The 22,017-nt window shown below is 43.7% G+C and overlaps 2 non-coding genes and 87 pseudogenes across 2 annotated transcripts; all 89 read left to right on the forward strand.

Moving 5' to 3' along the window:
• The first annotated feature begins 96 nt into the window (after positions 1 to 96).
• On the forward strand, positions 97 to 215 carry LOC146737334 (5S ribosomal RNA; annotated as a pseudogene).
• A 96-nt stretch (positions 216 to 311) lies between these two features.
• Positions 312 to 431, forward strand: LOC146737335 (5S ribosomal RNA; annotated as a pseudogene).
• Positions 432 to 527: 96 nt separating this feature from the next.
• Positions 528 to 647, forward strand: LOC146737336 (5S ribosomal RNA; annotated as a pseudogene).
• A 94-nt stretch (positions 648 to 741) lies between these two features.
• Positions 742 to 861, forward strand: LOC146737337 (5S ribosomal RNA; annotated as a pseudogene).
• A 96-nt stretch (positions 862 to 957) lies between these two features.
• Positions 958 to 1,077, forward strand: LOC146737338 (5S ribosomal RNA; annotated as a pseudogene).
• Positions 1,078 to 1,173: 96 nt separating this feature from the next.
• On the forward strand, positions 1,174 to 1,293 carry LOC146737339 (5S ribosomal RNA; annotated as a pseudogene).
• Positions 1,294 to 1,606: 313 nt separating this feature from the next.
• LOC146737340 (5S ribosomal RNA) lies at positions 1,607 to 1,726 on the forward strand (annotated as a pseudogene).
• A 96-nt stretch (positions 1,727 to 1,822) lies between these two features.
• LOC146737341 (5S ribosomal RNA) lies at positions 1,823 to 1,942 on the forward strand (annotated as a pseudogene).
• A 96-nt stretch (positions 1,943 to 2,038) lies between these two features.
• Positions 2,039 to 2,158, forward strand: LOC146737342 (5S ribosomal RNA; annotated as a pseudogene).
• A 94-nt stretch (positions 2,159 to 2,252) lies between these two features.
• Positions 2,253 to 2,372, forward strand: LOC146737343 (5S ribosomal RNA; annotated as a pseudogene).
• A 96-nt stretch (positions 2,373 to 2,468) lies between these two features.
• On the forward strand, positions 2,469 to 2,588 carry LOC146737344 (5S ribosomal RNA; annotated as a pseudogene).
• Positions 2,589 to 2,684: 96 nt separating this feature from the next.
• On the forward strand, positions 2,685 to 2,804 carry LOC146737345 (5S ribosomal RNA; annotated as a pseudogene).
• A 96-nt stretch (positions 2,805 to 2,900) lies between these two features.
• Positions 2,901 to 3,020, forward strand: LOC146737346 (5S ribosomal RNA; annotated as a pseudogene).
• A 96-nt stretch (positions 3,021 to 3,116) lies between these two features.
• Positions 3,117 to 3,236, forward strand: LOC146737347 (5S ribosomal RNA; annotated as a pseudogene).
• A 96-nt stretch (positions 3,237 to 3,332) lies between these two features.
• LOC146737348 (5S ribosomal RNA) lies at positions 3,333 to 3,452 on the forward strand (annotated as a pseudogene).
• A 96-nt stretch (positions 3,453 to 3,548) lies between these two features.
• Positions 3,549 to 3,668, forward strand: LOC146737349 (5S ribosomal RNA; annotated as a pseudogene).
• Positions 3,669 to 3,764: 96 nt separating this feature from the next.
• Positions 3,765 to 3,884, forward strand: LOC146737350 (5S ribosomal RNA; annotated as a pseudogene).
• Positions 3,885 to 3,980: 96 nt separating this feature from the next.
• LOC146737351 (5S ribosomal RNA) lies at positions 3,981 to 4,100 on the forward strand (annotated as a pseudogene).
• Positions 4,101 to 4,196: 96 nt separating this feature from the next.
• On the forward strand, positions 4,197 to 4,316 carry LOC146737352 (5S ribosomal RNA; annotated as a pseudogene).
• Positions 4,317 to 4,412: 96 nt separating this feature from the next.
• LOC146737353 (5S ribosomal RNA) lies at positions 4,413 to 4,532 on the forward strand (annotated as a pseudogene).
• Positions 4,533 to 4,628: 96 nt separating this feature from the next.
• On the forward strand, positions 4,629 to 4,748 carry LOC146737354 (5S ribosomal RNA; annotated as a pseudogene).
• Positions 4,749 to 4,844: 96 nt separating this feature from the next.
• LOC146737355 (5S ribosomal RNA) lies at positions 4,845 to 4,964 on the forward strand (annotated as a pseudogene).
• Positions 4,965 to 5,059: 95 nt separating this feature from the next.
• Positions 5,060 to 5,179, forward strand: LOC146737356 (5S ribosomal RNA; annotated as a pseudogene).
• Positions 5,180 to 5,707: 528 nt separating this feature from the next.
• Positions 5,708 to 5,827, forward strand: LOC146737357 (5S ribosomal RNA; annotated as a pseudogene).
• A 96-nt stretch (positions 5,828 to 5,923) lies between these two features.
• Positions 5,924 to 6,043, forward strand: LOC146737358 (5S ribosomal RNA; annotated as a pseudogene).
• Positions 6,044 to 6,139: 96 nt separating this feature from the next.
• Positions 6,140 to 6,259, forward strand: LOC146737359 (5S ribosomal RNA; annotated as a pseudogene).
• A 96-nt stretch (positions 6,260 to 6,355) lies between these two features.
• On the forward strand, positions 6,356 to 6,475 carry LOC146737360 (5S ribosomal RNA; annotated as a pseudogene).
• A 96-nt stretch (positions 6,476 to 6,571) lies between these two features.
• LOC146737361 (5S ribosomal RNA) lies at positions 6,572 to 6,691 on the forward strand (annotated as a pseudogene).
• A 96-nt stretch (positions 6,692 to 6,787) lies between these two features.
• On the forward strand, positions 6,788 to 6,907 carry LOC146737362 (5S ribosomal RNA; annotated as a pseudogene).
• Positions 6,908 to 7,002: 95 nt separating this feature from the next.
• LOC146737363 (5S ribosomal RNA) lies at positions 7,003 to 7,122 on the forward strand (annotated as a pseudogene).
• Positions 7,123 to 7,218: 96 nt separating this feature from the next.
• On the forward strand, positions 7,219 to 7,338 carry LOC146737364 (5S ribosomal RNA; annotated as a pseudogene).
• A 96-nt stretch (positions 7,339 to 7,434) lies between these two features.
• On the forward strand, positions 7,435 to 7,554 carry LOC146737365 (5S ribosomal RNA; annotated as a pseudogene).
• Positions 7,555 to 7,866: 312 nt separating this feature from the next.
• On the forward strand, positions 7,867 to 7,986 carry LOC146737366 (5S ribosomal RNA; annotated as a pseudogene).
• Positions 7,987 to 8,082: 96 nt separating this feature from the next.
• LOC146737367 (5S ribosomal RNA) lies at positions 8,083 to 8,202 on the forward strand (annotated as a pseudogene).
• Positions 8,203 to 8,298: 96 nt separating this feature from the next.
• On the forward strand, positions 8,299 to 8,418 carry LOC146737368 (5S ribosomal RNA; annotated as a pseudogene).
• Positions 8,419 to 8,514: 96 nt separating this feature from the next.
• LOC146737369 (5S ribosomal RNA) lies at positions 8,515 to 8,634 on the forward strand (annotated as a pseudogene).
• A 96-nt stretch (positions 8,635 to 8,730) lies between these two features.
• Positions 8,731 to 8,850, forward strand: LOC146737370 (5S ribosomal RNA; annotated as a pseudogene).
• Positions 8,851 to 9,162: 312 nt separating this feature from the next.
• On the forward strand, positions 9,163 to 9,282 carry LOC146737371 (5S ribosomal RNA; annotated as a pseudogene).
• Positions 9,283 to 9,593: 311 nt separating this feature from the next.
• LOC146737372 (5S ribosomal RNA) lies at positions 9,594 to 9,713 on the forward strand (annotated as a pseudogene).
• A 96-nt stretch (positions 9,714 to 9,809) lies between these two features.
• LOC146737373 (5S ribosomal RNA) lies at positions 9,810 to 9,929 on the forward strand (annotated as a pseudogene).
• Positions 9,930 to 10,025: 96 nt separating this feature from the next.
• On the forward strand, positions 10,026 to 10,145 carry LOC146737374 (5S ribosomal RNA; annotated as a pseudogene).
• Positions 10,146 to 10,241: 96 nt separating this feature from the next.
• Positions 10,242 to 10,361, forward strand: LOC146737375 (5S ribosomal RNA; annotated as a pseudogene).
• Positions 10,362 to 10,457: 96 nt separating this feature from the next.
• On the forward strand, positions 10,458 to 10,577 carry LOC146737376 (5S ribosomal RNA; annotated as a pseudogene).
• A 96-nt stretch (positions 10,578 to 10,673) lies between these two features.
• LOC146737377 (5S ribosomal RNA) lies at positions 10,674 to 10,793 on the forward strand (annotated as a pseudogene).
• A 96-nt stretch (positions 10,794 to 10,889) lies between these two features.
• On the forward strand, positions 10,890 to 11,009 carry LOC146737378 (5S ribosomal RNA; annotated as a pseudogene).
• A 96-nt stretch (positions 11,010 to 11,105) lies between these two features.
• LOC146737379 (5S ribosomal RNA) lies at positions 11,106 to 11,225 on the forward strand (annotated as a pseudogene).
• Positions 11,226 to 11,321: 96 nt separating this feature from the next.
• On the forward strand, positions 11,322 to 11,441 carry LOC146737380 (5S ribosomal RNA; annotated as a pseudogene).
• Positions 11,442 to 11,537: 96 nt separating this feature from the next.
• On the forward strand, positions 11,538 to 11,657 carry LOC146737381 (5S ribosomal RNA; annotated as a pseudogene).
• A 96-nt stretch (positions 11,658 to 11,753) lies between these two features.
• LOC146737382 (5S ribosomal RNA) lies at positions 11,754 to 11,873 on the forward strand (annotated as a pseudogene).
• A 96-nt stretch (positions 11,874 to 11,969) lies between these two features.
• Positions 11,970 to 12,089, forward strand: LOC146737383 (5S ribosomal RNA; annotated as a pseudogene).
• Positions 12,090 to 12,185: 96 nt separating this feature from the next.
• On the forward strand, positions 12,186 to 12,305 carry LOC146737384 (5S ribosomal RNA; annotated as a pseudogene).
• A 312-nt stretch (positions 12,306 to 12,617) lies between these two features.
• LOC146737385 (5S ribosomal RNA) lies at positions 12,618 to 12,737 on the forward strand (annotated as a pseudogene).
• A 311-nt stretch (positions 12,738 to 13,048) lies between these two features.
• Positions 13,049 to 13,168, forward strand: LOC146737386 (5S ribosomal RNA; annotated as a pseudogene).
• A 96-nt stretch (positions 13,169 to 13,264) lies between these two features.
• LOC146737387 (5S ribosomal RNA) lies at positions 13,265 to 13,384 on the forward strand (annotated as a pseudogene).
• A 96-nt stretch (positions 13,385 to 13,480) lies between these two features.
• LOC146737388 (5S ribosomal RNA) lies at positions 13,481 to 13,600 on the forward strand (annotated as a pseudogene).
• Positions 13,601 to 13,696: 96 nt separating this feature from the next.
• On the forward strand, positions 13,697 to 13,816 carry LOC146737389 (5S ribosomal RNA; annotated as a pseudogene).
• Positions 13,817 to 13,912: 96 nt separating this feature from the next.
• LOC146737390 (5S ribosomal RNA) lies at positions 13,913 to 14,032 on the forward strand (annotated as a pseudogene).
• Positions 14,033 to 14,128: 96 nt separating this feature from the next.
• LOC146737391 (5S ribosomal RNA) lies at positions 14,129 to 14,248 on the forward strand (annotated as a pseudogene).
• A 96-nt stretch (positions 14,249 to 14,344) lies between these two features.
• On the forward strand, positions 14,345 to 14,464 carry LOC146737392 (5S ribosomal RNA; annotated as a pseudogene).
• Positions 14,465 to 14,560: 96 nt separating this feature from the next.
• On the forward strand, positions 14,561 to 14,680 carry LOC146737393 (5S ribosomal RNA; annotated as a pseudogene).
• Positions 14,681 to 14,776: 96 nt separating this feature from the next.
• Positions 14,777 to 14,896, forward strand: LOC146737394 (5S ribosomal RNA; annotated as a pseudogene).
• A 312-nt stretch (positions 14,897 to 15,208) lies between these two features.
• Positions 15,209 to 15,328, forward strand: LOC146737395 (5S ribosomal RNA; annotated as a pseudogene).
• A 96-nt stretch (positions 15,329 to 15,424) lies between these two features.
• On the forward strand, positions 15,425 to 15,544 carry LOC146737396 (5S ribosomal RNA; annotated as a pseudogene).
• A 95-nt stretch (positions 15,545 to 15,639) lies between these two features.
• On the forward strand, positions 15,640 to 15,759 carry LOC146737397 (5S ribosomal RNA; annotated as a pseudogene).
• A 96-nt stretch (positions 15,760 to 15,855) lies between these two features.
• On the forward strand, positions 15,856 to 15,975 carry LOC146737398 (5S ribosomal RNA; annotated as a pseudogene).
• Positions 15,976 to 16,071: 96 nt separating this feature from the next.
• Positions 16,072 to 16,191, forward strand: LOC146737399 (5S ribosomal RNA; annotated as a pseudogene).
• Positions 16,192 to 16,503: 312 nt separating this feature from the next.
• On the forward strand, positions 16,504 to 16,623 carry LOC146737400 (5S ribosomal RNA; annotated as a pseudogene).
• A 96-nt stretch (positions 16,624 to 16,719) lies between these two features.
• On the forward strand, positions 16,720 to 16,838 carry LOC146737401 (5S ribosomal RNA; annotated as a pseudogene).
• Positions 16,839 to 16,934: 96 nt separating this feature from the next.
• Positions 16,935 to 17,049, forward strand: LOC146737402 (5S ribosomal RNA; annotated as a pseudogene).
• Positions 17,050 to 17,145: 96 nt separating this feature from the next.
• Positions 17,146 to 17,265, forward strand: LOC146737403 (5S ribosomal RNA; annotated as a pseudogene).
• A 90-nt stretch (positions 17,266 to 17,355) lies between these two features.
• LOC146737404 (5S ribosomal RNA) lies at positions 17,356 to 17,475 on the forward strand (annotated as a pseudogene).
• Positions 17,476 to 17,786: 311 nt separating this feature from the next.
• LOC146737405 (5S ribosomal RNA) lies at positions 17,787 to 17,906 on the forward strand (annotated as a pseudogene).
• Positions 17,907 to 18,002: 96 nt separating this feature from the next.
• On the forward strand, positions 18,003 to 18,122 carry LOC146737406 (5S ribosomal RNA). The gene has a single exon (XR_014931027.1). It is a non-coding gene; the product is annotated as a 5S ribosomal RNA (ribosomal RNA).
• Positions 18,123 to 18,218: 96 nt separating this feature from the next.
• Positions 18,219 to 18,338, forward strand: LOC146737407 (5S ribosomal RNA; annotated as a pseudogene).
• A 96-nt stretch (positions 18,339 to 18,434) lies between these two features.
• On the forward strand, positions 18,435 to 18,554 carry LOC146737408 (5S ribosomal RNA; annotated as a pseudogene).
• A 96-nt stretch (positions 18,555 to 18,650) lies between these two features.
• LOC146737409 (5S ribosomal RNA) lies at positions 18,651 to 18,770 on the forward strand (annotated as a pseudogene).
• Positions 18,771 to 18,866: 96 nt separating this feature from the next.
• On the forward strand, positions 18,867 to 18,986 carry LOC146737410 (5S ribosomal RNA; annotated as a pseudogene).
• Positions 18,987 to 19,081: 95 nt separating this feature from the next.
• LOC146737411 (5S ribosomal RNA) lies at positions 19,082 to 19,201 on the forward strand (annotated as a pseudogene).
• Positions 19,202 to 19,297: 96 nt separating this feature from the next.
• Positions 19,298 to 19,417, forward strand: LOC146737412 (5S ribosomal RNA; annotated as a pseudogene).
• Positions 19,418 to 19,513: 96 nt separating this feature from the next.
• Positions 19,514 to 19,633, forward strand: LOC146737413 (5S ribosomal RNA; annotated as a pseudogene).
• A 96-nt stretch (positions 19,634 to 19,729) lies between these two features.
• LOC146737414 (5S ribosomal RNA) lies at positions 19,730 to 19,849 on the forward strand (annotated as a pseudogene).
• Positions 19,850 to 19,945: 96 nt separating this feature from the next.
• On the forward strand, positions 19,946 to 20,065 carry LOC146737415 (5S ribosomal RNA). Its single transcript, XR_014931028.1, has one exon. It is a non-coding gene; the product is annotated as a 5S ribosomal RNA (ribosomal RNA).
• A 96-nt stretch (positions 20,066 to 20,161) lies between these two features.
• On the forward strand, positions 20,162 to 20,281 carry LOC146737416 (5S ribosomal RNA; annotated as a pseudogene).
• Positions 20,282 to 20,377: 96 nt separating this feature from the next.
• Positions 20,378 to 20,497, forward strand: LOC146737417 (5S ribosomal RNA; annotated as a pseudogene).
• A 96-nt stretch (positions 20,498 to 20,593) lies between these two features.
• On the forward strand, positions 20,594 to 20,713 carry LOC146737418 (5S ribosomal RNA; annotated as a pseudogene).
• Positions 20,714 to 20,809: 96 nt separating this feature from the next.
• Positions 20,810 to 20,929, forward strand: LOC146737419 (5S ribosomal RNA; annotated as a pseudogene).
• A 95-nt stretch (positions 20,930 to 21,024) lies between these two features.
• Positions 21,025 to 21,144, forward strand: LOC146737420 (5S ribosomal RNA; annotated as a pseudogene).
• A 528-nt stretch (positions 21,145 to 21,672) lies between these two features.
• On the forward strand, positions 21,673 to 21,792 carry LOC146737421 (5S ribosomal RNA; annotated as a pseudogene).
• Positions 21,793 to 21,888: 96 nt separating this feature from the next.
• Positions 21,889 to 22,008, forward strand: LOC146737422 (5S ribosomal RNA; annotated as a pseudogene).
• The last annotated feature ends 9 nt before the right edge of the window (positions 22,009 to 22,017 follow it).

Raw genomic sequence — 22,017 nt, forward strand, 5'->3', positions numbered from 1 at the left:
CATCAACATTTTTATTCCACATTACATGCTAACTTTTTCCCATGATTTTTTGCCTAGACGAAGCATTAAATGACATACAATTAGGACGAATATTCAGCCTACTGCCAAACCATTGCAGAATACACCAGTTCTCGTCCGATCACTGAAGTTAAGCTGCATCGGGCGTGGTTAGTACATGCATGGAGACCGGCTGGGAATACCACGTGCATTAGGCTCATCAACATTTTAATTCCACCGTACATACCAACTTTTTCCCGTGATTGTTTGCCTAGCCGAAGCATTAATTGAAATCCAATTCCGACAAATATTCAGCCTACTGCCAAACCATTGCAGATTACACCAGTTCTCGTCCGATCACTGAAGCTAAGCCGCATCGGGCATGGTTAGTACTTGCACGAGAGACCGGCGGGGAATACCTCGTGCAGTAGGCTCATCAACATTTTTATTCCACATTACATGCTAACTTTTTCCAATGATTTTTTGCCTAGATGAAGCATTAAATGACATACAATTCGGTCGAATATTCAGCCTACTGCCAAACCAATGCAGAATACACCAGTTCTCGTCTGATCATTGAAGTTAATCTGCATAGGGCATGGTTAGTACTTGCATGGGAGACCGGCTGTGAATACCACGTGCAGTAGGCTTATCAACATTTTTATTCCACCGTACATACCATATTTCCCGGGATTTGTTGCCTAGCCGAAGTATTAAGTTACATCCAATTCCGACGAATATTCAGCCTACTGCCAAACCATTGCAGAATACACCCGTTCTCGTCCTATCACTGAAGTTAAGCTGCATCGGGCGTGGTTAGTACTTGGATGTGAGACCGGCTGGGAATACCACGTGCAGTACGCTCATCAACATTTTTATTCCACCGTACATACCAACTTTTTCCCGGGATTTGTTGCCTAGCCGAATTATTAAATTACATCCAATTCCGAAGAATATTCAGTCTACTGCCAAACCATTGCAAATTACACCAGTTCTCGTCCGATCACTGAAGTTAAGCTGCATTGGGCGTGGTTAGTACTTGCATGGGAGACCTGCTGGGAATACCACGTGCAGTAGGCTTATCAATATTTTTATTCCACCGTACATGCTATCTTTTTCCCGTGAATTTTTGCCTAGCTGAAGCATTAATTGAAATCCAATTCCGACAAATAATTAGCCTACTGCCAAACCATTGCAGAATACACCAGTTCTCGTCCGATCACTGAAGCTAAGCTGCATCGGGCGTGGTTAGTACTTGCACGGGAGACCGGCTGGGAATACCTCGTGCAGTAGGCTCATCAACATTTTTATTCCACATTACATGCTAACTTTTTCCCATGATTTTTTGCCTAGACGAAGCATTAAATGACATAAAATTAGGATGAATATTCAGCCTACTGCCAAACCATTGCAGAATACACCAGTTCTCGTCCGATCACTGAAGATAAGCTGCATCAAGCGTGGTTAGTACTTGGATGTGAGACAGGCTGGTAATACCACGTGCAGTACGCTCATCAACATTTTAATTCCACCGTACATACCAACTTTTTCCCGGGGATTTGTTGCCTAGCCGAAGTATTAAATTACATCCAATTCCGACGAATATTCAGTCTACTGCCAAACCATTGCAGAATACACCAGTTCTCGTCCGATCACTGATGTTAAGCTGCATCGGGCGTGGTTAGTACTTGCATGGGAGACCTGTTGGGATTAAAAAGTGCAGTAGGCTTATCAACATTTTTATTCAACCATACATACCACTTTTTTCCCGTGATTTTTTGCCTAGCCGAATCATTAATTGAAATCCAATTCCGACAAATATTCAGCCTACTGCCAAACCATTGCAGAATACACCAGTTCTCGTCCTATCACTGAAGCTAAGCCGCATCGGGCGTGGTTAGTACTTGCACGGGAGACCGGCTGGGAATACCTCGTGCAGTAGGCTCATCAACATTTTTATTCCACATTACATACTAACTTTTTCCCATGATTTTTTGCCTAGACGAAGCATTAAATGACATACAATTAGGACGAATATTCAGCCTACTGCCAAACCAATGCAGAATACACCAGTTCTCGTCTGATCATTGAAGTTAATCTGCATAGGGCATGGTTAGTACTTGCATGGGAGACCGGCTGTGAATACCACGTGCAGTAGGCTTATCAACATTTTTATTCCACCGTACATACCATATTTCCCGGGATTTGTTGCCTAGCCGAAGTATTAAGTTACATCCAATTCCGACGAATATTCAGCCTACTGCCAAACCATTGCAGAATACACCCGTTCTCGTCCTATCACTGAAGTTAAGCTGCATCGGGCGTGGATAGTACTTGGATGTGAGACCGGCTGGGAATACCACGTGCAGTACGCTCATCAACATTTTTATTCCACCGTACATACCAACTTTTTCCCGGGATTTGTTGCCTAGCCGAAGTATTAAATTACATCCAATTCCGAAGAATATTCAGTCTACTGCCAAACCATTGCAAATTACACCAGTTCTCGTCCGATCACTGAAGTTAAGCTGCATTGGGCGTGGTTAGTACTTGCATGGGAGACCTGCTGGGAATACCACGTGCAGTAGGCTTATCAATATTTTTATTCCACCGTACATGCTATCTTTTTCCCGTGAATTTTTGCCTAGCTGAAGCATTAATTGAAATCCAATTCCGACAAATAATTAGCCTACTGCCAAACCATTGCAGAATACACCAGTTCTCGTCCGATCACTGAAGCTAAGCTGCATCGGGCGTGGTTAGTACTTGCACGGGAGACCGGCTGGGAATACCTCGTGCAGTAGGCTCATCAACATTTTTATTCCACATTACATGCTAACTTTTTCCCATGATTTTTTGCCTAGACGAAGCATTAAATGACATAAAATTAGGATGAATATTCAGCCTACTGCCAAACCATTGCAGAATACACCAGTTCTCGTCCGATCACTGAAGATAAGCTGCATCGGGCGTGGTTAGTACTTGGATGTGAGACAGGCTGGTAATACCACGTGCAGTACGCTCATCAACATTTTAATTCCACCGTACATACCAACTTTTTCCCGGGATTTGTTGCCTAGCCGAAGTATTAAATTACATCCAATTCCGACGAATATTCAGTCTACTGCCAAACCATTGCAGAATACACCAGTTCTCGTCCGATCACTGATGTTAAGCTGCATCGGGCGTGGTTAGTACTTGCATGGGAGACCTGCTGGGATTAAAAAGTGCAGTAGGCTTATCAACATTTTTATTCAACCATACATACCACTTTTTTCCCGTGATTTTTTGCCTAGCCGAATCATTAATTGAAATCCAATTCCGACAAATATTCAGCCTACTGCCAAACCATTGCAGAATACACCAGTTCTCGTCCTATCACTGAAGCTAAGCCGCATCGGGCGTGGTTAGTACTTGCACGGGAGACCGGCTGGGAATACCTCGTGCAGTAGGCTCATCAACATTTTTATTCCACATTACATACTAACTTTTTCCCATGATTTTTTGCCTAGACGAAGCATTAAATGACATACAATTAGGACGAATATTCAGCCTACTGCCAAACCATTGCAGAATACACCAGTTCTCGTCCGATCACTGAAGTTAAGCTGCATCGAGCGTGGTTATTACTTGCATGGGAGACCGGCTGGGAATACCACGTGCATTAGTCTCATCAACATTTTTATTCCACCGTACAGACTAAATTTTTCCCGGGATTTTTTGCCTAGCCGAAGTATTAAGTTACATCCAATTCCGACGAATATTCAGCCTACTGCTAAACCATTGCAGAATACACCCGTTCTCGTCCGATCACTGAAGTTAAGCTGCATCGGGCGTGGTTAGTACTTGGATGTGAGACCGGCTGGGAATACCACGTGCAGTACGCTCATCAACATTTTTATTCCACCCTACATACCAACTTTTTCCCGGGATTTGTTGCCTAGCAGAAGTATTAAATTACATCCAATTCTGACAAATGTTCAGCCTACTGCCAAACCATTGCAGAATACACCAGTTCTCGTCCGATCACTGAAGCTAAGCCGCATCGGGCGTGGTTAGTACTTGCACGGGAGACCGGCTGGGAATACCTCGTGTAGTAGGCTCATCAACATTTTTATTCCACATTACATGCTAACTTTTTCCCATGATTTTTTGCCTAGACGAAGCATTAAATGACATACAATTAGGACGAATATTCAGCCTACTGCCAAACCATTGCAGAATACACCAGTTCTCGTCCGATCACTGAAGTTAAGCTGCATCAGGCATGGTTAGTACTTGCATGGGAGACCGGCTGGGAATACCACGTGCAGTAGGCTTATCAACATTTTTATTTCACCGTACATACCAACTTTTTCCTGGGATTTGTTGCCTAGCCGAAGTATTAAATTACATCCAATTCCGACGAATATTCAGCCTACTGCCAAAACATTGCAGAATACACCAGTTCTCGTCCGATCGCTGAAGTTAAGCTGCATCGGGCGTGGTTAGTACTTACATGGGAGACCTTCTGGGAATACCACGTGCAGTTTTCTCATCAACATTTTTATTCCATAGTACATACTAACTTTTTCCCGGGATTTTTTGCCTAGTCGAAGCGTTAAACGACATCTAATTCTGACGAATATTCAGACTTCTGTCAAACCAGTGTAGAATACACCAGTTCTCGTCCGATCACTGAAGTTAATCTGCATCGGGCATGGTTAGTACTTGAATGGGAGACCGGCTGGGAATACCACGTGCAGTTGGCTTATCAACATTTTTATTTCACCGTACATACCAACTTTTTCCCGGGATTTGTTGCCTAGCCGAAGCATTAAATGACATACAATTCGGACGAATATTCAGCCTACTGCCAAACCATTGCAGAATACACCAGTTCTCGTCCGATCACTAAAGTTAAGATGCATCTGGCGTGGTTAGTACTTGCATGGGAGACCGGCTGGGAATACCACGTGCATTAGGCTCAACAACATTTTTATACCACAGTACGTACTAACTTTTCCCGGGATTTTTTGCCTAGCCGAAGTATTAAATTACATCCTATTCCGACAAATATTCAGCCTACTGCCAAACCATTGCAGAATACACCCGTTCTCGTCCAATCACTGAAGTTAAGCTGCATCGGGCGTGGTTAGTACTTGGATGTGAGACCGGCTGGGAATACCATGTGCAGTACGCTCATCAACATTTTTATTCCACATTACTTACTAACATTTTCCCGAGATTTTTTGCTTAGCCGAAGCATTAAATGACATCCAATTCCGATGAATATTCAGCCTACTGCCAAAACATTTCAGAATACACCAGTTCTCGTCCGATCAATGAAGTTATGCTGCATCGGGCGTGGCTAGTACTAGCATGAGAGACCTGCTGGGAATACCACGTGCAGTAGGCTTATCAACATTTTTATTCCACCGTACATACCAACTTTTTACCATGATTTTTTGCCTAGCAGAAGCATTTAATGACATCCAATTCCGACGAATATTCAGCCTACTGCCAAACCATTGCAGAATACACAAGTTCTCGTCCGATCACTGAAGTTAAGCTGCATCCGGCGTGGTTAGTACTTGCATGGGAGACCGGCTGGGAATACCACATGCATTAGTCTCATCAACATTTTTATTCCACCGTACAGACTAAATTTTTCCCGGGATTTTTTGCCTAGCCGAAGTATTAAGTTACATCCAATTCCGACGAATATTCAGCCTACTGCTAAACCATTGCAGAATACACCCGTTCTCGTCCGATCACTGAAGTTAAGCTGCATCGGGCGTGGTTAGTACTTGGATGTGAGACCGGCTGGGAATACCACGTGCAGTACGCTCATCAACATTTTTATTCCACCCTACATACCAACTTTTTCCCGGGATTTGTTGCCTTGCAGAAGTATTAAATTACATCCAATTCTGACAAATGTTCAGCCTACTGCCAAACCATTGCAGAATACACCAGTTCTCGTCCGATCACTGAAGCTAAGCCGCATCGGGCGTGGTTAGTACTTGAACGGGAGACCGGCTGGGAATACCTCGTGTAGTAGGCTCATCAACATTTTTATTCCACATTACATGCTAACTTTTTCCCATGATTTTTTGCCTAGACGAAGCATTAAATGACATACAATTAGGACGAATATTCAGCCTACTGCCAAACCATTGCAGAATACACCAGTTCTCGTCCGATCACTGAAGTTAAGCTGCATCAGGCATGGTTAGTACTTGCATGGGAGACCGGCTGGGAATACCACGTGCAGTAGGCTTATCAACATTTTTATTTCACCGTACATACCAACTTTTTCCTGGGATTTGTTGCCTAGCCGAAGTATTAAATTGCATCCAATTCCGACGAATATTCAGCCTACTGCCAAACCATTGCAGAGTACACCAGTTCTCGTTCGATCGCTGAAGTTAAGCTGCATCGGGCGTGGTTAGTACTTACATGGGAGACCTTCTGGGAATACCACGTGCAGTTTTCTCATCAACATTTTTATTCCATAGTACATACTAACTTTTTCCCGGGATTTTTTGCCTAGTCGAAGCGTTAAACGACATCTAATTCTGACGAATATTCAGACTTCTGTCAAACCAGTGTAGAATACACCAGTTCTCGTCCGATCACTGAAGTTAATCTGCATCGGGCATGGTTAGTACTTGAATGGGAGACCGGCTGGGAATACCACGTGCAGTTGGCTTATCAACATTTTTATTTCACCGTACATACCAACTTTTTCCCGGGATTTGTTGCCTAGCCGAAGCATTAAATGACATACAATTCGGACGAATATTCAGCCTACTGCCAAACCATTGCAGAATACACCAGTTCTCGTCCGATCACTAAAGTTAAGATGCATCTGGCGTGGTTAGTACTTGCATGGGAGACCGGCTGGGAATACCACGTGCATTAGGCTCAACAACATTTTTATACCACAGTACGTACTAACTTTTCCCGGGATTTTTTGCCTAGCCGAAGTATTAAATTACATCCTATTCCGACAAATATTCAGCCTACTGCCAAACCATTGCAGAATACACCCGTTCTCGTCCAATCACTGAAGTTAAGCTGCATCGGGCGTGGTTAGTACTTGGATGTGAGACCGGCTGGGAATACCATGTGCAGTACGCTCATCAACATTTTTATTCCACATTACTTACTAACATTTTCCCGAGATTTTTTGCTTAGCCGAAGCATTAAATGACATCCAATTCCGATGAATATTCAGCCTACTGCCAAAACATTTCAGAATACACCAGTTCTCGTCCGATCAATGAAGTTAAGCTGCATCGGGCGTGGCTAGTACTAGCATGAGAGACCTGCTGGGAATACCACGTGCAGTAGGCTTATCAACATTTTTATTCCACCGTACATACCAACTTTTTACCATGATTTTTTGCCTAGCAGAAGCATTTAATGACATCCAATTCCGACGAATATTCAGCCTACTGCTAAACCATTGCAGAATACACAAGTTCTCGTCCGATCACTGAAGTTAAGCTGCATCCGGCGTGGTTAGTACTTGCATGGGAGACCGGCTGGGAATACTACGTGCATTAGGCTCATCAACATTTTTATTCCACCGTACATACTAACATTTTCCCGGGATTGTTTGCATAGCCGAAGCATTAAACGACATACAATTCGGACGAACATTCAGCCTACTGCCAAGCCATTGCAAAATACACCAGTTCTCGTCCGATCACTGAAGTTAAGCTGCATCGAGCGTGGTTATTACTTGCATGGGAGACCGGCTGGGAATACCACGTGCATTAGTCTCATCAACATTTTTATTCCACCGTACAGACTAAATTTTTCCCGGGATTTTTTGCCTAGCCGAAGTATTAAGTTACATCCAATTCCGACGAATATTCAGCCTACTGCTAAACCATTGCAGAATACACCCGTTCTCGTCCGATCACTGAAGTTAAGCTGCATCGGGCGTGGTTAGTACTTGGATGTGAGAGCGGCTGGGAATACCACGTGCAGTACGCTCATCAACATTTTTATTCCACCGTACATACCAACTTTTTCCCGGGATTTGTTGCCTAGCAGAAGTATTAAATTACATCCAATTCTGACAAATGTTCAGCCTACTGCCAAACCATTGCAGAATACACCAGTTCTCGTCCGATCACTGAAGCTAAGCCGCATCGGGCGTGGTTAGTACTTGCACGGGAGACCGGCTGGGAATACCTCGTGCAGTAGGCTCATCAACATTTTTATTCCACATTACATGCTAACTTTTTCCCATGATTTTTTGCCTAGACGAAGTATTAAATTACATCCAATTCCGACGAATATTCAGCCTACTGCCAAACCATTACAGAGTACACCAGTTCTCGTCCGATCGCTGAAGTTAAGCTGCATCGGGCGTGGTTAGTACTTACATGGGAGACCTTCTGGGAATACCACGTGCAGTTTTCTCATCAACATTTTTATTCCATAGTACATACCAACTTTTTCCCGGGATATTTTGCCTAGTCGAAGCGTTAAACGACATCTAATTCTGACGAATATTCAGACTTCTGTCAAACCAGTGTAGAATACACCAGTTCTCGTCCGATCACTGAAGTTAATCTGCATCGGGCATGGTTAGTACTTGAATGGGAGACCGGCTGGGAATACCACGTGCAGTTGGCTTATCAACATTTTTATTTCACCGTATATACCAACTTTTTCCCGGGATTTGTTGCCTAGCCGAAGTATTAAATTACATCCAATTCCGACAAATATTCAGCCTACTGCCAAACCATTGCAGAGTACACAAGTTCTCGTCCGATCGCTGAAGTTAAGCTGCATCGGGCGTGGTTAGTACTTGCATGGGAGACCGGCTGGGAATACCACGTGCAGTAGGCTTATCAACATTTTTATTCCACCGTACATGCTAACTTTTCCCCGGGATTTTTTGCCTAGCCGAAACGTTAAACGACATCAAATTCTGACAAATATTCAGCCTACTGCCAAACCATTGCAGAACACACAGTTCTCGTCCTATCCTTGAAGTTTAGCTGCACCGGGCGTGGTTAGTACATGCATGAGAGACCGGCTGGGAATACGACGTACAGTAGGCTCATCAACATTTTTATTCCACATTACATACTAACTATTTCCTATGATTTTTTTGCCTAGCCGTAGCATTAAATGACATCCAATTCCGATGAATATTCTGCCTACTGCCAAACCATTGCAGAATACACCTGTTCTCGTCCGATCACTGAAGTTAAGCTGCATCGGGCGTGGTTAGTACTTGCATGGGAGACTGGCTGGGAATACCATGTGCAGTAGGCTGATGAACATTTTTATTCCATCGTACATACTAACTTTTTCCATGATTTTTTGCCTAGCCGAAGCATTAAATGACATCCAATTGCGACGAAAATTCAGCCTACTGCCAAACCGATGCTGAATACACCAGCTCTCGTCCGATACCTGAAGTTAATTTGCATCGGGCATGCTTAGTACTTGCATGGGAGATCAGTTGGGAATACAACGTGCAGTAGGTTTATCAACATTTTTATTCCACCGTACATACCAACTTTTTCCCGGCAGTTGTTGCCTAGCCGAAGTATTAAATTACATCCAATTCCGACGAGTATTCAGCCTACGGCCAAACCATTGCAGATTAAACCAGTTCTCGTCCGATCACTGAAGTTAAGCTGCATCGGGCGTGGTTAGTACTTGCATGGGAGACCGGCTGGGAATACCACGTGCAGTAGGCTGATGAACATTTTTATTCCACCGTACATACTAACTTTTTTCCATGAATTTTTGCCTAGCCGAAGCATTAAATGACATCCAATTGCGACGAATATTCAGCCTACTGCCAAACCAATGCAGAATACACCAGTTCTCGTCCGATCACTGAAGTTTATCTGCATCGGGCATGGTTAGTACTTGCATGGGAGACCGGCTGGGAATACCACGTGCAGTTGGCTTATCAACATTTTTATTTCACCGTACATACCAACTTTTTCCCGGGATTTGTTGCCTAGCCGAAGTATTAAATTACATCCAATTCCGACGAGTATTCAGCCTACTGCCAAACCATTGCAGAGTACACCAGTTCTCGTCCGATCGCTGAAGTTAAGCTGCATCGGGCGTGGTTAGTACTTGCATGGGAGACCGGCTGGGAATACCACGTGCAGTAGGCTAATGAACATTTTTATTCCACCGTACATACTAACTTTTTTCCATGAATTTTTGCCTAGCCGAAGCATTAAATGACATCCAATTGCGACGAATATTCAGCCTACTGCCAAACCAATGCAGAATACACCAGTTCTCGTCTGATCACTGAAGTTAATCTGCATCGGGCATGGTTAGTACTAGCATGGGAGACCTGCTGGGAATACCATGTGCAGTAGGCTTATCAACATTTTTATTCCACCGTACATACCAACTTTTTCTCGGGATTTGTTGCCTAGCCGAAGTATTAAATTACATCCAATTCTGACAAATATTCAGTCTACTGCCAAACCATTGCAGAATACACCAGTTCTCGTCCGATCACTGAAGCTAAGCCGCATCGGGCGTGGTTAGTACTTGCACGGGAGACCGGCTGGGAATACCTCGTGCAGTAGGCTCATCAACATTTTTATTCCACATTACATGCTAACTTTTTCCCATGATTTTTTGCCTAGACGAAGCATTAAATGACATACAATTAGGACGAATATTCAGCCTACTGCCAAACCATTGCAGAATACACCAGTTCTCGTCCGATCACTGAAGTTAAGCTGCATCGGGCATGGTTAGTACTTGCATGAGAGACCGGCTGGGAATACCACGTGCAGTAGGCTTATCAACATTTTTATTTCACCGTTCATACCAACTTTTTCCTGGGATTTGTTGCCTAGCCGAAGTATTAAATTACATCCAATTCCGACGAATATTCAGCCTACTGCCAAACCATTGCAGAGTACACCAGTTCTCGTCCGATCGCTGAAGTTAAGCTGCATCGGGCGTGGTTAGTACTTACATGGGAGACCTTCTGGGAATACCACGTGCAGTTTTCTCATCAACATTTTTATTCCATAGTACATACTAACTTTTTCCCGGGATTTTTTGCCTAGTCGAAGCATTAAACGACATCTAATTCTGACGAATATTCAGACTTCTGTCAAACCAGTGTAGAATACACCAGTTCTCGTCCGATCACTGAAGTTAATCTGCATCGGGCATGGTTAGTACTTGCATGGGAGACCGGCTGGGAATACCACGTGCAGTTGGCTTATCAATATTTTTTTTTCACCGTATATACCAACTTTTTCCCGGGATTTGTTGCCTAGCCGAAGTATTAAATTACATCCAATTCTGACAAATGTTCAGCCTACTGCCAAACCATTGCAGAATACACCAGTTCTCGTCCGATCACTGAAGCTAAGCCGCATCGGGCGTGGTTAGTACTTGCACGGGAGACCGGCTGGGAATACCTCGTGCAGTAGGCTCATCAACATTTTTATTCCACATTACATGCTAACTTTTTCCCATGATTTTTTGCCTAGACGAAGCATTAAATGACATACAATTAGGACGAATATTCAGCCTACTGCCAAACCATTGCAGAATACACCAGTTCTCGTCCGATCACTGAAGTTAAGCTGCATCAGGCATGGTTAGTACTTGCATGGGAGACCGGCTGGGAATACCACGTGCAGTAGGCTTATCAACATTTTTATTTCACCGTACATACCAACTTTTTCCTGGGATTTGTTGCCTAGCCGAAGTATTAAATTACATGCAATTCCGACGAATATTCAGCCTACTGCCAAACCATTGCAGAGTACACCAGTTCTCGTCCGATCGCTGAAGTTAAGCTGCATCGGGCGTGGTTAGTACTTACATGGGGGACCTTCTGGGAATACCACGTGCAGTTTTCTCATCAACATTTTTATTCCATAGTACATACTAACTTTTTCCCGGGATTTTTTGCCTAGTCGAAGCGTTAAACGACATCTAATTCTGACGAATATTCAGACTTCTGTCAAACCAGTGTAGAATACACCAGTTCTCGTCCGATCACTGAAGTTAATCTGCATCGGGCATGGTTAGTACTTGAATGGGAGACCGGCTGGGAATACCACGTGCAGTTGGCTTATCAACATTTTTATTTCACCGTATATACCAACTTTTTCCCGGGATTTGTTGCCTAGCCGAAGTATTAAATTACATCCAATTCCGACAAATATTCAGCCTACTGCCAAACCATTGCAGAGTACACAAGTTCTCGTCCGATCGCTGAAGTTAAGCTGCATCGGGCGTGGTTAGTACTTGCATGGGAGACCGGCTGGGAATACCACGTGCAGTAGGCTTATCAACATTTTTATTCCACCGTACATGCTAACTTTTCCCCGGGATTTTTTGCCTAGCCGAAACGTTAAACGACATCCAATTCTGACAAATATTCAGCCTACTGCCAAACCATTGCAGAACACACAGTTCTCGTCCTATCCTTGAAGTTTAGCTGCACCGGGCGTGGTTAGTACATGCATGAGAGACCGGCTGGGAATACGACGTACAGTAGGCTCATCAACATTTTTATTCCACATTACATACTAACTATTTCCTATGATTTTTTTGCCTAGCCGTAGCATTAAATGACATCCAATTCCGATGAATATTCTGCCTACTGCCAAACCATTGCAGAATACACCTGTTCTCGTCCGATCACTGAAGTTAAGCTGCATCGGGCGTGGTTAGTACTTGCATGGGAGACTGGCTGGGAATACCACGTGCAGTAGGCTGATGAACAATTTTATTCCATCGTACATACTAACTTTTTCCATGATTTTTTGCCTAGCCGAAGCATTAAATGACATCCAATTGCGACGAAAATTCAGCCTACTGCCAAACCGATGCTGAATACACCAGCTCTCGTCCGATACCTGAAGTTAATTTGCATCGGGCATGCTTAGTACTTGCATGGGAGATCAGTTGGGAATACAACGTGCAGTAGGTTTATCAACATTTTTATTCCACCGTACATACCAACTTTTTCCCGGCAGTTGTTGCCTAGCCGAAGTATTAAATTACATCCAATTCCGACGAGTATTCAGCCTATGGCCAAACCATTGCAGATTAAACCAGTTCTCGTCCGATCACTGAAGTTAAGCTGCATCGGGCGTGGTTAGTACTTGCATGGGAGACCGGCTGGGAATACCACGTGCAGTAGGCTGATGAACATTTTTATTCCACCGTACATACTAACTTTTTTCCATGAATTTTTGCCTAGCCGAAGCATTAAATGACATCCAATTGCGACGAATATTCAGCCTACTGCCAAACCAATGCAGAATACACCAGTTCTCGTCCGATCACTGAAGTTTATCTGCATCGGGCATGGTTAGTACTTGCATGGGAGACCGGCTGGGAATACCACGTGCAGTTGGCTTATCAACATTTTTATTTCACCGTACATACCAACTTTTTCCCGGGATTTGTTGCCTAGCCGAAGTATTAAATTACATCCAATTCCGACGAGTATTCAGCCTACTGCCAAACCATTGCAGAGTACACCAGTTCTCGTCCGATCGCTGAAGTTAAGCTGCATCGGGCGTGGTTAGTACTTGCATGGGAGACCGGCTGGGAATACCACGTGCAGTAGGCTAATGAACATTTTTATTCCACCGTACATACTAACTTTTTTCCATGAATTTTTGCCTAGACGAAGCATTAAATGACATCCAATTGCGACGAATATTCAGCCTACTGCCAAACCAATGCAGAATACACCAGTTCTCGTCTGATCACTGAAGTTAATCTGCATCGGGCATGGTTAGTACTAGCATGGGAGACCTGCTGGGAATACCATGTGCAGTAGGCTTATCAACATTTTTATTCCACCGTACATACCAACTTTTTCTCGGGATTTGTTGCCTAGCCGAAGTATTAAATTACATCCAATTCTGACAAATATTCAGTCTACTGCCAAACCATTGGAGAATACACCAGTTCTCGTCCGATCACTGAAGCTAAGCCGCATCGGGCGTGGTTAGTACTTGCACGGGAGACCGGCTGGGAATACCTCGTGCAGTAGGCTCATCAACATTTTTATTCCACATTACATGCTAACTTTTTCCCATGATTTTTTGCCTAGACGAAGCATTAAATGACATACAATTAGGACGAATATTCAGCCTACTGCCAAACCATTGCAGAATACACCAGTTCTCGTCCGATCACTGAAGTTAAGCTGCATCGGGCATGGTTAGTACTTGCATGAGAGACCGGCTGGGAATACCACGTGCAGTAGGCTTATCAACATTTTTATTTCACCGTACATACCAACTTTTTCCTGGGATTTGTTGCCTAGCCGAAGTATTAAGTTACATCCAATTCCGACGAATATTCAGCCTACTGCCAAACCATTGCAGAGTACACCAGTTCTCGTCCGATCGCTGAAGTTAAGCTGCATCGGGCGTGGTTAGTACTTACATGGGAGACCTTCTGGGAATACCACGTGCAGTTTTCTCATCAACATTTTTATTCCATAGTACATACTAACTTTTTCCCGGGATTTTTTGCCTAGTCGAAGCATTAAACGACATCTAATTCTGACGAATATTCAGACTTCTGTCAAACCAGTGTAGAATACACCAGTTCTCGTCCGATCACTGAAGTTAATCTGCATCGGGCATGGTTAGTACTTGCATGGGAGACCGGCTGGGAATACCACGTGCAGTTGGCTTATCAATATTTTTTTTTCACCGTATATACCAACTTTTTCCCGGGATTTGTTGCCTAGCCGAAGTATTAAATTACATCCAATTCCGACAAATATTCAGCCTACTGCCAAACCATTGCAGAGTACACAAGTTCTCGTCCGATCGCTGAAGTTAAGCTGCATCGGGCGTGGTTAGTACTTGCATGGAAGACCGGCTGGGATTACCACGTGCAGTAGGCTTATCAACATTTTTATTCCACCGTACATGCTAACTTTTCCCCGGGATTTTTTGCCTAGCCGAAACGTTAAACGACATCCAATTCTGACAAATATTCAGCCTACTGCCAAACCATTGCAGAACACACAGTTCTCGTCCGATCCCTGAAGTTTAGCTGCACCGGGCGTGGTTAGTACATGCATGAGAGACCGGCTGAGAATAAGACGTGCAGTAGGCTCATCAACATTTTTATTCCACATTACATACTAACTATTTCCTATGATTTTTTTGCCTAGCCGTAGCATTAAATGACATCCAATTCCGATGAATATTCTGCCTACTGCCAAACCATTGCAGAATACACCTGTTCTCGTCCGATCACTGAAGTTAAGCTGCATCGGGCGTGGTTAGTACTTGCATGGGAGACCGGCTGGGAATACCACGTGCAGTAGGCTTATCAACATTTTTATTCCACCGTACATGCTAACTTTTCCCCGGGATTTTTTGCCTAGCCGAAACGTTAAACGACATCCAATTCTGACAAATATTCAGCCTACTGCCAAACCATTGCAGAACACACCAGTTCTCGTCCGATCACTGAAGTTAAGCTGCATCGGGCGTGGTTAGTACTTGCATGGGAGACTGGCTGGGAATACCACGTGCAGTAGGCTGATGAACATTTTTATTCCATCGTACATACTAACTTTTTCCATGATTTTTTGCCTAGCCGAAGCATTAAATGACATCCAATTGCGACGAATATTCAGCCTACTGCCAAACCAATGCAGAATACACCAGTTCTCGTCCGATCACTGAAGTTAATCTGCATCGGACATGGTTAGTACTTGCATGGGAGACCGGCTGGGAATACCACATGCAGTTGGCTTATCAACATTTTTATTCCACATTACTTACTAACATTTTCCCGAGATTTTTTGCTTAGCCGAAGCATTAAATGACATCCAATTCCGATGAATATTCAGCCTACTGCCAAAACATTTCAGAATACACCAGTTCTCGTCCGATCAATGAAGTTAAGCTGCATCGGGCGTGGCTAGTACTAGCATGAGAGACCTGCTGGGAATACCACGTGCAGTAGGCTTATCAACATTTTTATTCCACCGTACATACCAACTTTTTCCCATGATTTTTTGCCTAGCAGAAGCATTTAATGACATCCAATTCCGACGAATATTCAGCCTACTGCCAAACCATTGCAGAATACACAAGTTCTCGTCCGATCACTGAAGTTAAGCTGCATCGGGCGTGGTTAGTACTTGGATGGGAGACCGGCAGGGAATACCACGTGCAGTAGGCTGATGAACATTTTTATTCCATCGTACATACTAAAATTTTTCCATGATTTTTTGCCTAGCCGAAGCATTAAATGACATCCAATTTCGACGAATATTCAGCCTACTGCCAAACCAAAGCAGAGTACACCAGTTCAGGTCCGATTACTGAAGTTAATCTGCATCGGGCATGCTTAGTACTTGCATGGGAGATCAGTTGGGAATACAACGTGCAGTAGGTTTATCAACATTTTTATTCCACCGTACATACCAACTTTTTCCCGGCATTTGTTGCCTAGCCGAAGTATTAAATTACATCCAATTCCGACGAGTATTCAGCCTACGGCCAAACCATTGCAGATTAAACCAGTTCTCGTCCGATCACTGAAGTTAAGCTGCATCGGGCGTGGTTAGTACTTGCATGGGAGACCGGCTGGGAATACCACGTGCAGTAGGCTGTTGAACATTTTTATTCCACCATACATACTAACTTTTTTCCATGAATTTTTGCCTAGCCGAAGCATTAAATGACATCCAATTGCGACGAATATTCAGCCTACTGCAAACCAATGCAGAATACACCAGTTCTCGTCCGATCACTGAAGTTAATCTGCATCGGGCATGGTTAGTACTTGCATGGGAGACCGGCTGGGAATACCACGTGCAGTTGGCTTATCAACATTTTTATTTCACCGTACATACCAACTTTTTCCCGGGATTTGTTGCCTAGCCGAAGTATTAAATTACATCCAATTCCGACAAATATTCAGCCTACTGCCAAACCATTGCAGAGTACACCAGTTCTCGTCCGATCGCTGAAGCTGCATCGGGCGTGGTTAGTACTTGCATGGGAGACCGGCTGGGAATACCACGTGCAGTAGGCTTATCAACATTTTTATTCCACCGTACATGCTAACTTTTCCCCGGGATTTTTTGCCTAGCCGAAACGTTAAACGACATCCAATTCTGACAAATATTCAGCCTACTGCCAAACCATTGCAGAACACACCAGTTCTCGTCCGATCACTGAAGTTAAGCTGCATCGGGCGTGGTTAGTACTTGCATGGGAGACTGGCTGGGAATACCATGTGCTGATGAACATTTTTATTCCACATTACATACTAACTTTTTCCTATGATTTTTTTGCCTAGCCGTAGCATTAAATGACATCCAATTCCGACGAATATTCTGCCTACTGCCAAACCATTGCAGAATACACCTGTTCTCGTCCGATCACTGAAGTTAAGCTGCATCGGGCGTGGTTAGTACTTGCATGAGAGACTGGCTGGGAATACCACGTGCAGTAGGCTGATGAACATTTTTATTCCATCGTACATACTAACATTTTCCATGATTTTTTGCCTAGCCGAAGCATTAAATGACATCCAATTGCGACGAAAATTCAGCCTACTGCCAAACCGATGCTGAATACACCAGCTCTCGTCCGATACCTGAAGTTAATTTGCATTGGGCATGCTTAGTACTTGCATGGGAGATCAGTTGGGAATACAACGTGCAGTAGGTTTATCAACATTTTTATTCCACCGTACATACCAACTTTTTCCCGGCATTTGTTGCCTAGCCGAAGTATTAAATTACATCCAATTCTGACAAATATTCAGTCTACTGCCAAACCATTGCAGAATACACCAGTTCTCGTCCGATTACTGAAGTTAAGCCGCATCGGGCGTGGTTAGTACTTGCACAGGAGACCAGCTGGGAATACCACGTGCAGTAGGCTCATCAACATTTTTATTCCACATTACATACTAACTTTTTCCCATGATTTTTTGCCTAGACGAAGCATTAAATGACATACAATTCGGACGAATATTCAGCCTACTGCCAAACCATTGCAGAATACACCAGTTCTCGTCCGATCACTGAAGTTAAGCTGCATCGGGCGTGGTTAGTACTTGGATGGGAGACCGGCAGGGAATACCACGTGCAGTAGGCTGATGAACATTTTTATTCCATCGTACATACTAAAATTTTTCCATGATTTTTTGCCTAGCCGAAGCATTAAATGACATCCAATTTCGACGAATATTCAGCCTACTGCCAAACCAAAGCAGAGTACACCAGTTCAGGTCCGATTACTGAAGTTAATCTGCATCGGGCATGGTTAGTACTTGCATGGGAGACCGGCTGGGAATACCACGTGCAGTAGGCTTATCAACAATTTTATTTCACCGTACATACCAACTTTTTCCCGGTATTTGTTGCCTAGCCATAGTATTAAATTACATCCAATTCCGACGAATATTCAGCCTACTGCCAAACCATTGCAGAGTACACCAGTTCTCGTCCGATCGCTGAAGTTAAGCTGCATCGGGCGTGGTTAGTACTTACATGGGAGACCTGCTGGGAATACCACGTGCAGTTTTCTCATCAACACTTTTATTCCATAGTACATACTAACTTTTCCCCGGGATTTTTTGCCTAGTCGAAGCATTAAACGACATCTAATTCTGACGAATATTCAGACTTCTGTCAAACCAGTGTAGAATACACCAGTTCTCGTCCGATCACTGAAGTTAATCTGCATCGGGCATGGTTAGTACTTGCATGGGAGACCGGCTGGGAATACCACGTGCAGTAGGCTTATCAACATTTTTATTTCACCGTACATACCAACTTTTTCCCGGGATTTGTTGCCTAGCCGAAGCATTAAATGACATACAATTCGGACGAATATTCAGCCTACTGCCAAACCATTGCAGAATACACCAGTTCTCGTCCGATCACTAAAGTTAAGATGCATCTGGCGTGGTTAGTACTTGCATGGGAGACCGGCTGGTAATACCACGTGCATTAGGCTCAACAACATTTTTATACCACCGTACGTACTAACTTTTCCCGGGATTTTTTGCCTAGCCGAAGTATTAAATTACATCCTATTCCGACAAATATTCAGCCTACTGCCAAACCATTGCAGAATACACCCGTTCTCGTCCAATCACTGAAGTTAAGCTGCATCGGGCGTGGTTAGTACTTGGATGTGAGACCGGCTGGGAATACCATGTGCAGTACGCTCATCAACATTTTTATTCCACATTACTTACTAACATTTTCCCGGCATTTGTTGCCTAGCCGAAGTATTAAATTACATCCAATTCCGACGAGTATTCAGCCTACGGCCAAACCATTGCAGAATACACCAGTTCTCGTCCGATCACTGAAGTTAAGCTGCATCGGGCGTGGTTAGTACTTGCATGGGAGACCGGCTGGGAATACCACGTGCAGTAGGCTGATGAACATTTTTATTCCACCGTACATACTAACTTTTTTCCATGAATTTTTGCCTAGCCGAAGCATTAAATGACATCCAATTGCGACGAATATTCAGCCTACTGCCAAACCAATGCAGAATACAACAGTTCTCGTCTGATCACTGAAGTTAATCTGCATCGGGCATGGTTAGTACTAGCATGGGAGACCTGCTGGGAATACCACGTGCAGTAGGCTTATCAACATTTTTATTCCACCGTACATACCAACTTTTTCTCGGGATTTGTTGCCTAGCCGAAGTATTAAATTACATCCAATTCTGACAAATATTCAGTCTACTGCCAAACCATTGCAGAATACACCAGTTCTCGTCCGATTACTGAAGTTAAGCTGCATCGGGCGTGGTTAGTACTTGCACAGGAGACCAGCTGGGAATACTACGTGTAGTAGGCTCATCAACATTTTTATTCCACATTACATACTAACTTTTTCCCATGATTTTTTGCCTAGACGAAGCATTAAATGACATACAATTCGGACGAATATTCAGCCTACTGCCAAACCATTGCAGAATACACCAGTTCTCGTCCGATCACTGAAGTTAAGCTGCATCGGGCGTGGTTAGTACTTGGATGGGAGACCGGCAGGGAATACCACGTGCAGTAGGCTGATGAACATTTTTATTCCATCGTACATACTAAAATTTTTCCATGATTTTTTGCCTAGCCGAAGCATTAAATGACATCCAATTTCGACGAATATTCAGCCTACTGCCAAACCAAAGCAGAGTACACCAGTTCAGGTCCGATTACTGAAGTTAATCTGCATCGGGCATGGTTAGTACTTGCATGGGAGACCGGCTGGGAATACCACGTGCAGTAGGCTTATCAACAATTTTATTTCACCGTACATACCAACTTTTTCCCGGGATTTGTTGCCTAGCCATAGTATTAAATTACATCCAATTCCGACGAATATTCAGCCTACTGCCAAACCATTGCAGAGTACACCAGTTCTCGTCCGATCGCTGAAGTTAAGCTGCATCGGGCGTGGTTAGTACTTACATGGGAGACCTGCTGGGAATACCACGTGCAGTTTTCTCATCAACACTTTTATTCCATAGTACATACTAACTTTTCCCCGGGATTTTTTGCCTAGTCGAAGCATTAAACGACATCTAATTCTGACGAATATTCAGACTTCTGTCAAACCAGTGTAGAATACACCAGTTCTCGTCCGATCACTGAAGTTAATCTGCATCGGGCATGGTTAGTACTTGCATGGGAGACCGGCTGGGAATACCACGTGCAGTAGGCTTATCAACATTTTTATTTCACCGTACATACCAACTTTTTCCCGGGATTTGTTGCCTAGCCGAAGCATTAAATGACATACAATTCGGACGAATATTCAGCCTACTGCCAAACCATTGCAGAATACACCAGTTCTCATCCGATCACTAAAGTTAAGATGCATCTGGCGTGGTTAGTACTTGCATGGGAGACCGGCTGGGAATACCACGTGCATTAGGCTCAACAACATTTTTATACCACCGTACGTACTAACTTTTCCCGGGATTTTTTGCCTAGCCGAAGTATTAAATTACATCCTATTCCGACAAATATTCAGCCTACTGCCAAACCATTGCAGAATACACCTGTTCTCGTCCAATCACTGAAGTTAAGCTGCATCGGGCGTGGTTAGTACTTGGATGTGAGACCGGCTGGGAATACCATATGCAGTACGCTCATCAACATTTTTATTCCACATTACTTACTAACATTTTCCCGAGATTTTTTGCTTAGCCGAAGCATTAAATGACATCCAATTCCGATGAATATTCAGCTTACTGCCAAAACATTTCAGAATACACCAGTTCTCGTCCGATCAATGAAGTTAAGCTGCATCGGGCGTGGCTAGTACTAGCATGAGAGACCTGCTGGCAATACCACGTGCAGTAGGCTTATCAACATTTTTATTCCACCGTACATACTAACTTTTTTCCATGATTTTTTGCCTAGCAGAAGCATTTAATGACATCCAATTCCGACGAATATTCAGCCTACTGCCAAACCATTGGAGAATACACAAGTTCTCGTCCGATCGCTGAAGTTAAGCTGCATCCGGCGTGGTTAGTACTTGCATGGGAGACCGGCTGGGAATACTACGTGCATTAGGCTCATCAACATTTTTATTCCACCGTACATACTAACATTTTCCCGGGATTGTTTGCATAGCCGAAGCATTAAACGACATACAATTTGGACGAACATTCAGCCTACTGCCAAGCCATTGCAAAATACACCAGTTCTCGTCCGATCACTGAAGTTAAGCTGCATCGAGCGTGGTTACTACTTGCATGGGAGACCGCCTGGGAATACCACGTGCATTAGTCTCATCAACATTTTTATTCCACCGTACAGACTAAATTTTTCCCGGGATTTTTTGCCTAGCCGAAGTATTAAGTTACATCCAATTCCGACGAATATTCAGCCTACTGCTAAACCATTGCAGAATACACCCGTTCTCGTCCGATCACTGAAGTTAAGCTGCATCGGGCGTGGTTAGTACTTGGATGTGAGACCGGCTGGGAATACCACGTGCAGTACGCTCATCAACAT

Source organism: Saccoglossus kowalevskii, chromosome 11, assembly GCF_978046115.1.
Source record: "Saccoglossus kowalevskii chromosome 11, keSacKowa6.1, whole genome shotgun sequence".
Taxonomy (NCBI): domain Eukaryota; kingdom Metazoa; phylum Hemichordata; class Enteropneusta; family Harrimaniidae; genus Saccoglossus; species Saccoglossus kowalevskii.